Source organism: Triturus cristatus, chromosome 2_1 (genome assembly GCF_964204655.1).
Source record: "Triturus cristatus chromosome 2_1, aTriCri1.1, whole genome shotgun sequence".
NCBI lineage: Eukaryota > Metazoa > Chordata > Amphibia > Caudata > Salamandridae > Triturus > Triturus cristatus.
Genome location: NC_140581.1, coordinates 494,284,927 through 494,296,940, shown reverse-complemented (window position 1 = coordinate 494,296,940; position 12,014 = coordinate 494,284,927). Strand labels below are relative to the sequence as shown.

General features: G+C 44.6%; 1 protein-coding gene across 1 annotated transcript in view; it reads right to left on the bottom strand.

Moving 5' to 3' along the window:
- The window catches only part of ZNF366 (zinc finger protein 366), a 498,300-nt gene extending 488,978 nt beyond the window's left edge, over positions 1-9,322 (bottom strand). Inside the window, exon 1 of the mRNA XM_085632350.1 lies at positions 9,195-9,322. The gene's annotated coding sequence lies outside the window, so the exon portion shown is untranslated. The remainder of the gene's footprint in view (positions 1-9,194) is intronic.
- Between the last annotated feature and the right edge of the window lie 2,692 nt (positions 9,323-12,014).

Sequence of the window (12,014 nt, the reverse complement as noted above, 5' to 3'; positions counted from 1 at the left end):
AGTGCTGGATGGTGGGGGATGGCTGATGGCCCTATAGATATCCGAAGCAATATTCCTGCAAGACACTGACTTCGCTTGGCCACTACAAAGTGAAGGTGTTGCATATGTTCCCCTTAACAACACTTATATAATATTCACTACTCAAAGTGGGCCCTGGACAGGCAACGAGTTCCACCTTTCTGTGGCTTTTACTAAGTTAGGGTGAACAGAAACTTCAACATGATTTGTTCCTTCAGCAACATCCTCAGCTTTCGCTCTGTAGCCGCATGAAAAGGCATGTCTCAGACTGTGTCATCAGAACCTTCCAGTGTGAAGGGCATGGAGGGAATTTGGAACATTATCCCCATAATGTTAAGGATAGGACCTCCATATCGTAGCAAGAGTTACAGGCACGTTTCCCTATTTTGTGTCCCCACTGGGAAGTTGGAGGGGAGGGGGCAGTTGAAGAACAAAGACGGTGCACTGATGTAAAAAATCAAGCAATCAGGAAATGGTTCTCTTGAATGTGAAAAGACAACCATGACAGATCTTGGCGACATGGCTTTGCTTCCTGGATCCTGATTTTCACAGAAAAGGTACCATTGGAAACATCAGGCGCTGTCTGAATTCCTGCATAACTATTGAGGAAGGGTCGTGGTCTCCAACCAGAAGTCCATTAACTGGACACCACGGACGTCAAGTGGGTGGAGTCCTACCCCCATTTGTCAAGAAATACTGCAAAGGCTCTCCCTGCCTGTGGGGAGTCAATGACGGGCTTTACTGTAGGAAATATGCCTTTTCTGACAGGTCACTCTGAATTTTTTTGCCTTTTTGCTGAACCCTATTTTTGCTGGCAAGAGAACTCTGTACACTTTACACCTGCCAACCAGTGGTAAAGTGCTTGCGCTTCTCCTTTAAACATGATGACATTGGTATATACGTGATTGGCTTATTTGACTTACTTTTAAGTCCCTAGTATATGATTTAAAGTGTACCCAGAGCCTGTAAGTTGTCACTAGAGGGCTGCAGCACTCCTTGTGCCAATCACTACAGTGACAAAGTAAAGCATGTCTCCAGGCCAACCACTGTAGCCTGGCTGTGCAGTTCTAAACTGCCAATTTGACCAGTCAAAATAAATCCTTATCACAGGCCTAAACCTTCCTTTTAAATATTATTCCTAAGGATGGCCCTATTGCACAAAGGGTAGTGTGTATGGTATTTAAAAATAGGACGCGTAGTAGTTTAATATCCCACAAATACTTTTCTTCTATTATTTTTCTTTAATTATGTACATCAGAAATAACAAGCATATAAGGGCATACTGCAATACATGCCTAGTATCACATAACAGACGCCTGAAAAAGGCAGTGTAGTAGAAAAAAGAACAAATATGGGCATTGTTGCATTGGGTTAGGGCAGTGTATGCAGCAGAGTTATCACATGCACATAAAGCAGGAATGCCGGCTGGTACTTTGTATGTGGGTCAGTTTAAGGACTAGCAGTTTTCGAAAAGTCACGACTGAAGATAGTCCCTAAGTGGTTCCCAGATATCCCATGGGCATGACTGAGATGGTTGCAGCTCTGCGTAATTTTGAGCCTGTTCGTGAGAAAGGGTGGTATCTGTCAGCCAGTTCTTAGGCATGGGCAGTGGGCTTTCAATCCAGCAATGGGCTAGTCATTGTTTGGCTAGAAGAAGTAAAACTCCTGTCAGTCTCTTGGTCGGCTGCGGGAGGTGTTTTGTGTATCCCAGTAGCGCAACTAGGGGAGTACATTCCACAAGGGATTCCACTATCTCTTTGATGGTGTGAAAGACTTTCTTCCAGTAAGTCCTAAGAGGAGAGCACTCCCAAGCCAGACAGAAGAAAGTTTAGTTTGGCCACAACAATTTTTCCAGCTTCCTAGAGTTATATCACAGGCAATATATAACCTCCAATTCCCCAGGGCTCTTTAAATCTGTGTGTGCACATAGCTCAATATACAGCTTTTATAGTGTAAAGTCCCAGCCCAGCTGCTCTGGTTTTTGAATCAGTTGGGTAAGAGGGTTTGTCTGGGAAGGTCAACACTGCAGTGTGGTGCAGGCGCATTTAATCAAATGTATCCAGAGACATAAGAGTCTGATCTCCTCAAAAGTGATCAAGAATAAATGTAAGAAAGTTGATTATTAGTAGGTGGGGGTATTCACCTTCAGCTAGTAATAATACCACAATTACTACTAGGTCCAGTCAAGTCTCAATAAATTAATCCTTGCTCAACCCTTTGGTAGCTTGGCAAAAGAGCAGTCAGGCTTAACTTAGGAGACTGGTATGTGTAAAGCATTTAATATCACCAAAACAGTAAATAAGTAAATGACACAACACGATACAAATCCAACAGCAATTTATAGAAAATAGAGCATATTTTAATCTTTAAAATGACATAAAAATGACAACAATCCACTGTAGAAAACTGGAGACATTATTTTTTAAAGATTAAACTACAAATAGTTAACTCAAATGCCAAAAAGCTTAAAGCACCACTCATGGCAATCTGGTCGCACTGGTCTGCGAGAAAGTCAAAGTTTGGGGCTAAACTGCGATGGAGTACTGGTCGGATAGGCTGAGTGTTAGGTCACAGTAAAAAGTTTACCTTAGGACTCAGTCTTTTTCTTGGATCTTTTCTTTTGTCGACGGGACTGGTCAGCTGTTCATCAGGGTTCTTGGATCCAAAGTTCAATTCGATGATGGAGTGCGATGCCTCAGTTAGACTTTGGATGTTTTTGTCCTCGACAAGGACGACAAGAAGCTCCGGAGCTTTCACCAGGACAAACCAGCACAGTCAGGCCGATTTGCGAGTCAACAACAGCGGTTTGACTCTCAAAGTAAAGCCAGTTTCCTCCTGGAGCTTTTCAGCAAAACTTTGCAGAAAGTTTCTTTCCTTGCAGATCTTGCAATCTCTTGGTTCCTTTGGGTAAAATACATGTCCACTAGCTCAGTCTAAGGGTTCAGAGACTCTCGATTGCCTAATGGGAGATAGGACTCAGTTTTCCACAATGCACCTGCACCGTTGCAACTAGTCAGCTGGTGTGATCTTCTCTTTGAACTTGCAGGTGACTTTTTCCAGCTCTGTTGTACCTGTTGCTGATCATGAATTCCACTCCTTTTCCTTTGAGTCAGACACAGTCCTTTCTTTGTGGAGCCTTGAGGGTGCAGCAGGTGCAGTTATTTTGAGTGCAAGACTTCTGTGGTGCAGTCCAGGGGTCCAGCAGGGCAGTCCTTCTTCTTCTTTTATTCCAGGCAGTGTTCTGAGGAGCTCCTGCAGCTCTCCCATATCTATCCTCTATTCTGGGCTAGCACGGGGAAGGGAGACCCTAACCAATAGGGGTAAAGTTATCACCTCTGCTTTGGCAAATGTTTGTGATCCAGAATGCACTGTTTTCACAAATATTGAAATGAAGAAAATCTCTCCTTGGTGTGTGTGTCTGTGTAACCCAACCCAAAAGTGTGGCTGACAAATCACACTCATCCCAGTCCAGCCCCTCTCCTAATCTAATTAGGGGGGCTCCCACCTGGCTGGGGATCAAGGAAGTGGGGGCTTCTGATGTGGGTCTATTGGAAGACAACGACTGGGCCGAGGCCCTCCAGTGTCCCAGGGAAATAGCCATCAGGGCACGCTTTCGACTGGTTCAACTGCGCATCTTCCACAGGTCGTATGCTTCGAGAATGGCGCAGGTCCGTATTAAGGGTGGGGGGTCCGACGTATGTGCCAGGGGATGTGGCAAGAGGGGTTCATTCTTCCATATTCTCTGGTCCTGCCCCAGGATTCAGAAGTATTGGAAGGGCGTCGCCCGTGTGATGGAGGAGGTGGTGGGGGCACAGGTCCTGTTACAGTCCAGATGGCATATCCTGGGTGTCACAGGAGAGATCACGTGGCTGAAGTGGGCCAGGATTTGGCTGGTCCTGGCTGGGGGGGGGGGGTCGCCAACAGAATATTGCATGTGGAGCCACCGGCGGTGACTGCGTGGCTCCATGATATGGACTGTGCCACAATGCGGAACAAGTGGTGTATCAAAGCCGTAGTTGCCCCGCAAATGGGAGAAAATATAGGGGCCGTGGACATTGTACAGGGGTCTGTGAAGGGTCTCAAGAATGGCAAGGTATGGGCTTTCCCGGGGGGTTTAGGAATGTATTCAAGAGGGTGGTGTGCGGCAATGCCTACACTGTAACCGTATTATGTGGTATATATTGCCTGGCACCTGACATGGCTTTTACATGCTTTGTATTTATATATTGAGATTTGCTTGTTTCTGAAGCTTGTTTTTGTCTTAATAAAGATATTTCTTTTTTTTAAAAGGAAGTGGGGGCTGGCCTGGGTCCTGTGACATCTTGTCTCCTGCCTTATCTCCCCAGCCCCCTTCCTCTCTCTAGTTTCTCCAAGGAGTAAATCTCCTCCCATCAAATGGCTGTATTGTTTCAGCACCATGCCTCTTCACACCTACTCAAGGAGCAACTTGGCTCAGGATGTAAAGGATGACCAATCAGAAGAAGCTGCTACAGGGCTGTTTTAGGTAAACTTAGGATGTTGTGTAGTTCCTATATTACCCATACAGGACCTGTGCTTTCCTTATAACATAAACTGTGGGTTTGGTGGCAGACTGACTCTGAGCACCCCCACCGAGAAATGTTAGACTGTTTGCATTAGCTAGCTCACAGTTCCACTAGTGTCTCCTCTTATTGGGGAGAAAATAGTTTCTGGCAACCTTAGAACATGACAACTCTGATACCTCAGGATCGTGGAAACAATGTACTACTTTTCGCTCAGTCACTCGTGCTCACTTGTTCGGTCTCAGAGAGTTACAAAGAAGAAACAGTTGGGTGTGTTACAATAAGTATTTATTGCACAGTTGTAGTTCTAGCGTAAAATAGATGTGCTGCAATCATCGTTAGACAGTAGCAGATATATATGATTAGCAGTACAGTGAATATGAAAGGATTGTACAGTTCTACCATCTTGCAATAAGCATGAATAAATACATGAATATAAAATGCAGGATTAAAGTGCGCATACTCCTACGATGCCTATCTAGATGTACCTAAATGTACCTAGCATATGAATAGGTGTGAAGCCAAGAATCCCTCTAGGATTTAGTCGAACCCCATTACCTGAAGTGTGAGAATGTAGGAGCCCGTGCTGGTCTCGAGTTAGACACCCCGCGAGGGATGTTTAGACCACTTTCAGCTGGAGTGTCTGCATGCAGGAGCCTCAGCATCTCTGGTCAGTGTGTCGGCATGGAAGTCTTGGTTCCCTCTACCAACCCTAGCATGGCATGCTGTATTTGTACAAGAAGTATCTATGGTTTCTTTGTCGCTTGTCTCATGTATTAGCCATTGTTGGTTTTGAGGATGACGTATGGGATGAAACTTGTACGTAGATATGGTGGGGTAGGTGGTGTAGCCCCTGCCTGGTTTCCAAGAACTCTTATGAATATTTATTCATACTTTGTGAGTGTATTGATGAAGTTATAGGACTCTGTTGTTCAGGAAAAAACCTCCTACTGCACCCAGGACTAGAACTAGGTAAAGGTTCAATCCTAAAGGCTTGTTACTGTGTAGTGTAAGGGAGATAATGTAGGTGACAGTGTATGATATTACCGGGGCCTATATTGGGATACCTATATGAAACATAACAAGGACAGTTAGATCTAAAATGACTTTCCTGTAATAGTTATAAGAAATCCGACCATGACAAGTTGTTGGATTTATTGTGACCATTATTTTGATACTTTGATTAAAATTGCTAGCAAGCTTCCAAGCAAAGATAGACTTTATTAAGTATAATAAAGCCTTCTAATGTTATCACTACAATTGAGAAAAATGACTGTGGCTGTTTTTTCCTACCACGGCATAAAAAGCACCTTTTATATTGTCTTTGCTTTTTATAACAATTTGTCCTACCCGTGGGGCATGTAGGGCAGGCCTTAGGGGTGACTGTTGAGTTATAAAAAGGTAGTTTTAGACTTTGGAAGTACTTTCAATTACCAAAGTCCAATTTGGACACAGATTTATTTAAAAATCTACCCGATAAAGTAGGCCTGGCTTTAAAATGATACCAGAACCACAGCAGTGCAAACTTAAGTGCATTAAGTCCACTGGGGTCTCTAAACCGACATGCCCTGCCATATATTAAGGACTCACAGGAGGGTTATCTTTGCCAATCAGAGTTATACCAAATACCATATACGTTTCAAGGACAGACCACTGGCCCTGGGCCTAGTTAACCCTATCAGCTAAGATCGTAATCAGGCCCTATATCCTCAACATCAACAGCGAGGAGCTCTAGAGTTTTCAGCTGGACAAACCAGCACGGTCAGGCCAATTCATGGGGCGAAGACAGTACCTTGACTCTCAATTTCTCCCCCTGGAGCTTTTCTGCAAAACTTTACAGAAAGTTTTGTTCTTTGCAGATCTTGCAGTTTCTTCATTGATTTGGGGAAAATAAATGTCCACTGGCACAGTCAAAGGTTTCAGAGACTCCAGATTGCCTGTTTGCGGCTAGGACTCAATTTCCCACAATGCAGCTGCACAATCCAGAAAGCATCCAGTTGCAACTGGTCAGGTGGAGTGCTCTCAGCCAATATCACGGCCTCCTGAGAGAAACCAAAAAGAACACCCTGGCAGACCACATTGAATTCGACACAAAACGCAGCAAGGAACTCTTCACCATCTGGAAGGAGCTCTCCAATTTCATAGCACAAGAGAACAAAATCACACCCTCCCAGGAACTATGCGACAACCTTGCTGACTTTTTCCACAGCAAAATCTCATCCATCTGTGAAAATTTCGAACACTAACCCTCCGCCGCCGACAGCTTCAACCAGATCACAGCCTCGAGCTCAAACCCAGAACACCTGCTCAGCCACTGGCACCCCCTCACCACGCAAGACATTATCTCCATCCTGAACTTCGTACACTCAGGAGTACTCACGGACCCATGCCCCCACCACATTTTCGAACTCGGCAGCAAGACAATTAGTGACAAGCTCAGGAAGGTCCTGAACACCTCCATCTCCGTGGCCTCCTTTCTTGAGGACTGGAAACACTGAGACCCCTGTAAAAACCATCATCCAAATTAAAGAACTACCTTTCCAAAGTCCCTGTTGCCCTACCCAGCTAAAGTCCTTGAGAAAGCGATCAACCAACATCTCCCACAACACCAAGAAGATTACAACCTTCTGGACCCCTCCCAATCCAGATTTTGAGCTAACCACAGCACTGTGATAGCCCTACTTGCAGCAACAGATGACATCAGATCCCTCCTGGATTGAGGAGAAATGGCAGCCCTCATCCTCCTAGATCTGTCTGCTGCATTTGACGCCATCTCCCATCAAATCGTGATCAACAGACTTCTCCAAATAGGGATCCATGTAGATGTTCTCAGGCAGATTACCTTGTACCTCACCAGATTAACACAGAGGATCCATCTCCCACTGTTCACCTCAGCGCCCAATAAGATAATTTGCAGAGTCACCAAGGATCGTTCCTCAGCCTCACCCTCTTCAACACCTACATGACCACACCGGCCAACATTGTCAGATCACACGGAATCAACATCATCGCCTACGCCGACAACACCCAGCTCATCCTCTCACTGTCAGAAGATCCCTACACCACCAAAGTCAACTTCCATAGATGCATGATAAACATCACAAACTGGATTAAGGACAACTGTCTCAAACTCAACACGGACCAGACGGAGGTCCTCATCTTTGGGAACATTACCTTGCAATGGAACGACGCATGATGGCCCGCTGAACTCAGTCCACCTCCCCAACTGCCCCAACAGACCATGCGTGGAACCTCGGCATCATCCTGGATAGCGACTTTTCCATGAAGAAACAAGTCAACACAGTCTCATCTGCCTTCTTCCACACCCTTCACATGCTCCGTAAGATTTTCAAGTGGATTCCAGCCAACACCAGAAGAACCATCACGCAGGCCCTCATCACCAGCAGAGTAGATCACAGAAACAGACTCTACATAGGAATAACTGCACACCTCATGACAAGACTACAGACTATACAAAACTCAGCAGCAAGACTCATCCTTGAGCTCCCCACAAGGACTCACATCACTCCCCATCTCAAGAAACTATGCTGGCTCCGATACAGAAGAGATCCCAGTTCAAGATGCTGACCCACGTCTACAAAGCCCTGCACAACAAAGGTCCTGCAAACATCAAGAAACGCCTGACCTTCTATCAACAGACCAGACACCTTCGATCTGCCTCCCTCTCCCTTGCAGACACCCCACAAATCCACCGAACCAACAGCGGATGACTTCATTCTTACATGTGGCAGCCAAGGCACTGAACAACCTCCCCCTACACCTCAGAACTGCATCATCGCTCCAGTAATTAATGAAAAAATTCAAGACTTGGATTGTCGAATGATCACTCCCCCACACAGCAGCAAACTTCTCCAGCAGCTCGGGACCATCACGGGTGATTTACAGCGCTTTATAAATGCCTGTAATTGACTGATTACGCATAAAGCGACAACAACAAACAGTTTTTCGAAATGTTAGTCCTCGGTGTGAATGTTTATTGAGGAGCCAGGTTGCCAGAGGCGGATCACTGACATAGTATTGCTGCATACAATATCAAAACATAAAGATATCGGAAATTAAATATTGCTAGCAAAAATATCAACTTCCTATACTTAAGTAGCGAAAGCACAAATGTCGAGAACACAAATATAATAGTTAAAAATATAATTTTTTACCTATATCAAAAACAAGAATACCAGAAAAAAAATATTGTTACCCTTATGTCAAAAATATTGACTCACACAATATCGACTCCAAAATCATCCCCAAAATATTTAAATATTAATTAATAGATTTAAAAAAACACTTTTTACATAAAACAATTATTTCAAATAAACTCAAAATATTTTAAACACATATTTAAATTAAATATAAATATATTACAACACGAAAATCTTTGCCTAGGGAAAGATGGCGTCCGCCGGGTGGGCGTGTGAGTGAGTATCTCCCTGCTGCATTTCCCCTACCTCTCCTACTGCGGTTAAAGGGTCGAGAATCACGGCACAGTTTGCAGAGAACTAGTGGAGGGAAAAGCCACAGACTCAAATCAAATGAAAAATGCCGCAAAACGATGTAAATGGTGAAATTACCTAGCAGGAACGCTAATTGAAGGCTCTTTTGGTAAGGCACACTTACCTGCTGTATTCACCTGTGGTGGTGAAAGCACGGGTAATGGTAACAGCATCAGCAGGGCTGCAAGGCTGCTGGAGGAGCGGCGAAGTGTCGGGGAAATGGTGAAATGGCGAAAACGATGGTAAATGGTTAAAACAATTGAGTAAGAGCACCGATTGACGTCATTTTTGGTAAGACACGCCTAGCTGCCTTGCATACCTGTGGTGGAAGAGTAGGTAGTGGTGGAGGCAACGGCATCGGCAGCGCGGCTGTGGAGATGTTGCTGGCGGTTGGAGATCTGCCTAATCAGTACTGGATACCGGTGTGGACGCCGACATGCCTCCCGAGACAGCTCGTGGTGGGAAGACCAGAGCTACTAATGAAGCTGTAGCAAGGAACTGAGCGGGTGTTATGGGGCGCAATGCTAGGCTGCGCTGGAGGGAGCAGTTAGATTTATCGACACCCCGAAGCAAGGAGGGGAGCAAGGGGTGGAGAGTAAAAAAAGTACCCCAGATATTTTTTGCAGTGAGTGAAAAAAAACAGTCAATTCCACAACTGTCTAAGGCTGATAAAAAAGTCGATGGAGTAGCTGGCAATTTTGATAACAACAGGACTAGCCATACAGATCAGGGGAAATCTACGTTGGAAGATGAACTGGTACAGAGCTTGAACAGAGTATTATAGGTAATGGTGTGGTCTCCGAGAGAGTCAAAGGCAATGAATGAGCAAAATATGATGACAATAAAGCCTCAGGAGAGAGACTTGAAAATAAAAACCGTTCAGGATATTCCTGTTGAGGACAGGCCTGGAGATAGCGCTGTGGCAGAAGTCGAACTTGGAGTAACTGGTGATGCTGTTAGCAGAGAGAGCGACTCAGGGGAGAAGTTTATTTCCCTCTCAGATCCCTCAGATATATCAGATGATGACTGTGAACTAGCTCGTAAATCTGGCTCTTTGGAGGGATCAATAATAAGCATTGCCTGTGATCCGAATAATACAATTCTGGAGGATGAAAATTAAGACGTATCTACGGTGCATAAGCAAGCCCGAATTATGGAGAAGGGGCTGCAGTCAGAAGTAGCAAAGAGTTTGCTGTGGGATTATTCCTCTTCAGTCAAATTAACCCCTGACGGTGTTAAACCCTCCGAGCAGGCCACAGGTGGCTTAGTAGAAAAACCAGATGAAGCGATCTCCTTGGAGTCAATTTACCAATGTATTTTGGACCATAGATTGGAGACGCGCACAGAGAATTTAAAAACTCACACAGCTTGTCGTAAGCTTCAGAATACAGAGAGGAGGGTTGCCAAAGCGTGTAATGAATTTACTGAGCGAATGAATGAAGCTGAGTCACGAATATCTACATTGGAGGATGAAATGGTGGCACAGAAAGTGGCTACAGAGGCTATAAGTGCTCATAAAGATGACACACAACTCAAGCTTGTGGATTTGGAGAATAGGCTTCGAACAATCTTAAAATACTAGGAATACCTGAGGGCATGGAGGGACAGGATGTCCGCAAGTTCGTTGTGGAGCTTTTTAGAGAAGCATTTCCTGAACTGACGGCGTGGAACTGGGCCAGTGAAGTGCAAAGGGCCCACAGGTTCGCATTCAAGCAACAGGTTGTGAAAGGGAGACAATTTGTATTTAGGCCAAGAGCGATTCTGATCTGCTTTAAAAAAATGTTGGTGTGCCAGGCCATTTATGATCTTGCAGGGCCAGATAGGAAGAGGTCAGGCAATTTTTTGTTTGACCCAATTATTGGCATCATACGGTTGAGAAAAGGTGGCAGCTCCGCCAATCAATCACTCCCTTTCAGGGAAAGGGGGCACAAGCTTTTTTGTTAAACCCTGCCACAATTAAAGTAATCTGTAAGGGGCAAACACGTTTCTTTATCTCAGAGGTGTAAGCCAAGGATTATTTGATGTTTATCTGAGCCGACCAATGGTTATGTAAATAAGTTTATATCTTGGATTTGAATTAATGGGGTAGGTAGACATAAGAAGACGTATTACTATATGGTAGCAAAAATTAAGGCAGTATAATTAATGTCTCCTTATGATGTAGCAAATGTTTTTGGACTGATTATAATATAGCCAGGAAAGCGCTGGAGGGATGGGGGTCCACAAAGTGGCGAACTCATTTTCCATCACAAGGGCCATTGGCCTTATTGCCTGTGTATTGGGGAAAGGGTAGAGGGTGAGGGAGGGGGCAGTTTGGGGCACTGGGTGGGAGCGAGGGGTGGAGCAGGGGTGGGGCACGGGGAGATGGGGGTTTGAATGGGGGTAAAAATTCAATCCATAATGATAAAAATATGATTTTCATAAGTAGGATTATGTATATTAAAATTATGTTGTATATGCTGGTAGGATACCCTATAAGACATGGCGGATACATTGAAGGACTGTGGGCTACGTATCTGTACATTCAATGGTTGTGGCTTGAACAACAATAGTAAAAGACAAGCGGTTGCAGCTGATTTGCGGTTAATGAAACCTGATATTATATGTGCACAGGAAGCACATATACCCTGGAGCAAATGCATGGTGTTGAAAGAATTGGGATTTGGTTTAGGTGTGGCATCTCGACAGACTATGATGAATAGGGCTGTGGCTATAATGGTCCGACAGGGATTAGGCGTGATTAGGAAAACAATGGCAGACAACTTTGGGAGGTGGGCTATTGCAGAATGTGTAATAGATGGGATGAAGTTGGTTATATGTGAAGTGTATGGTTCAAATTTTGATGAAGCAGAAATATTCACAGGATTGATGTTGAGTTAGCTATATGGGACACTCCGCTGATTTTATGTGGAGATTTTAATATTCATGTGGAAGCGCAGGAGTG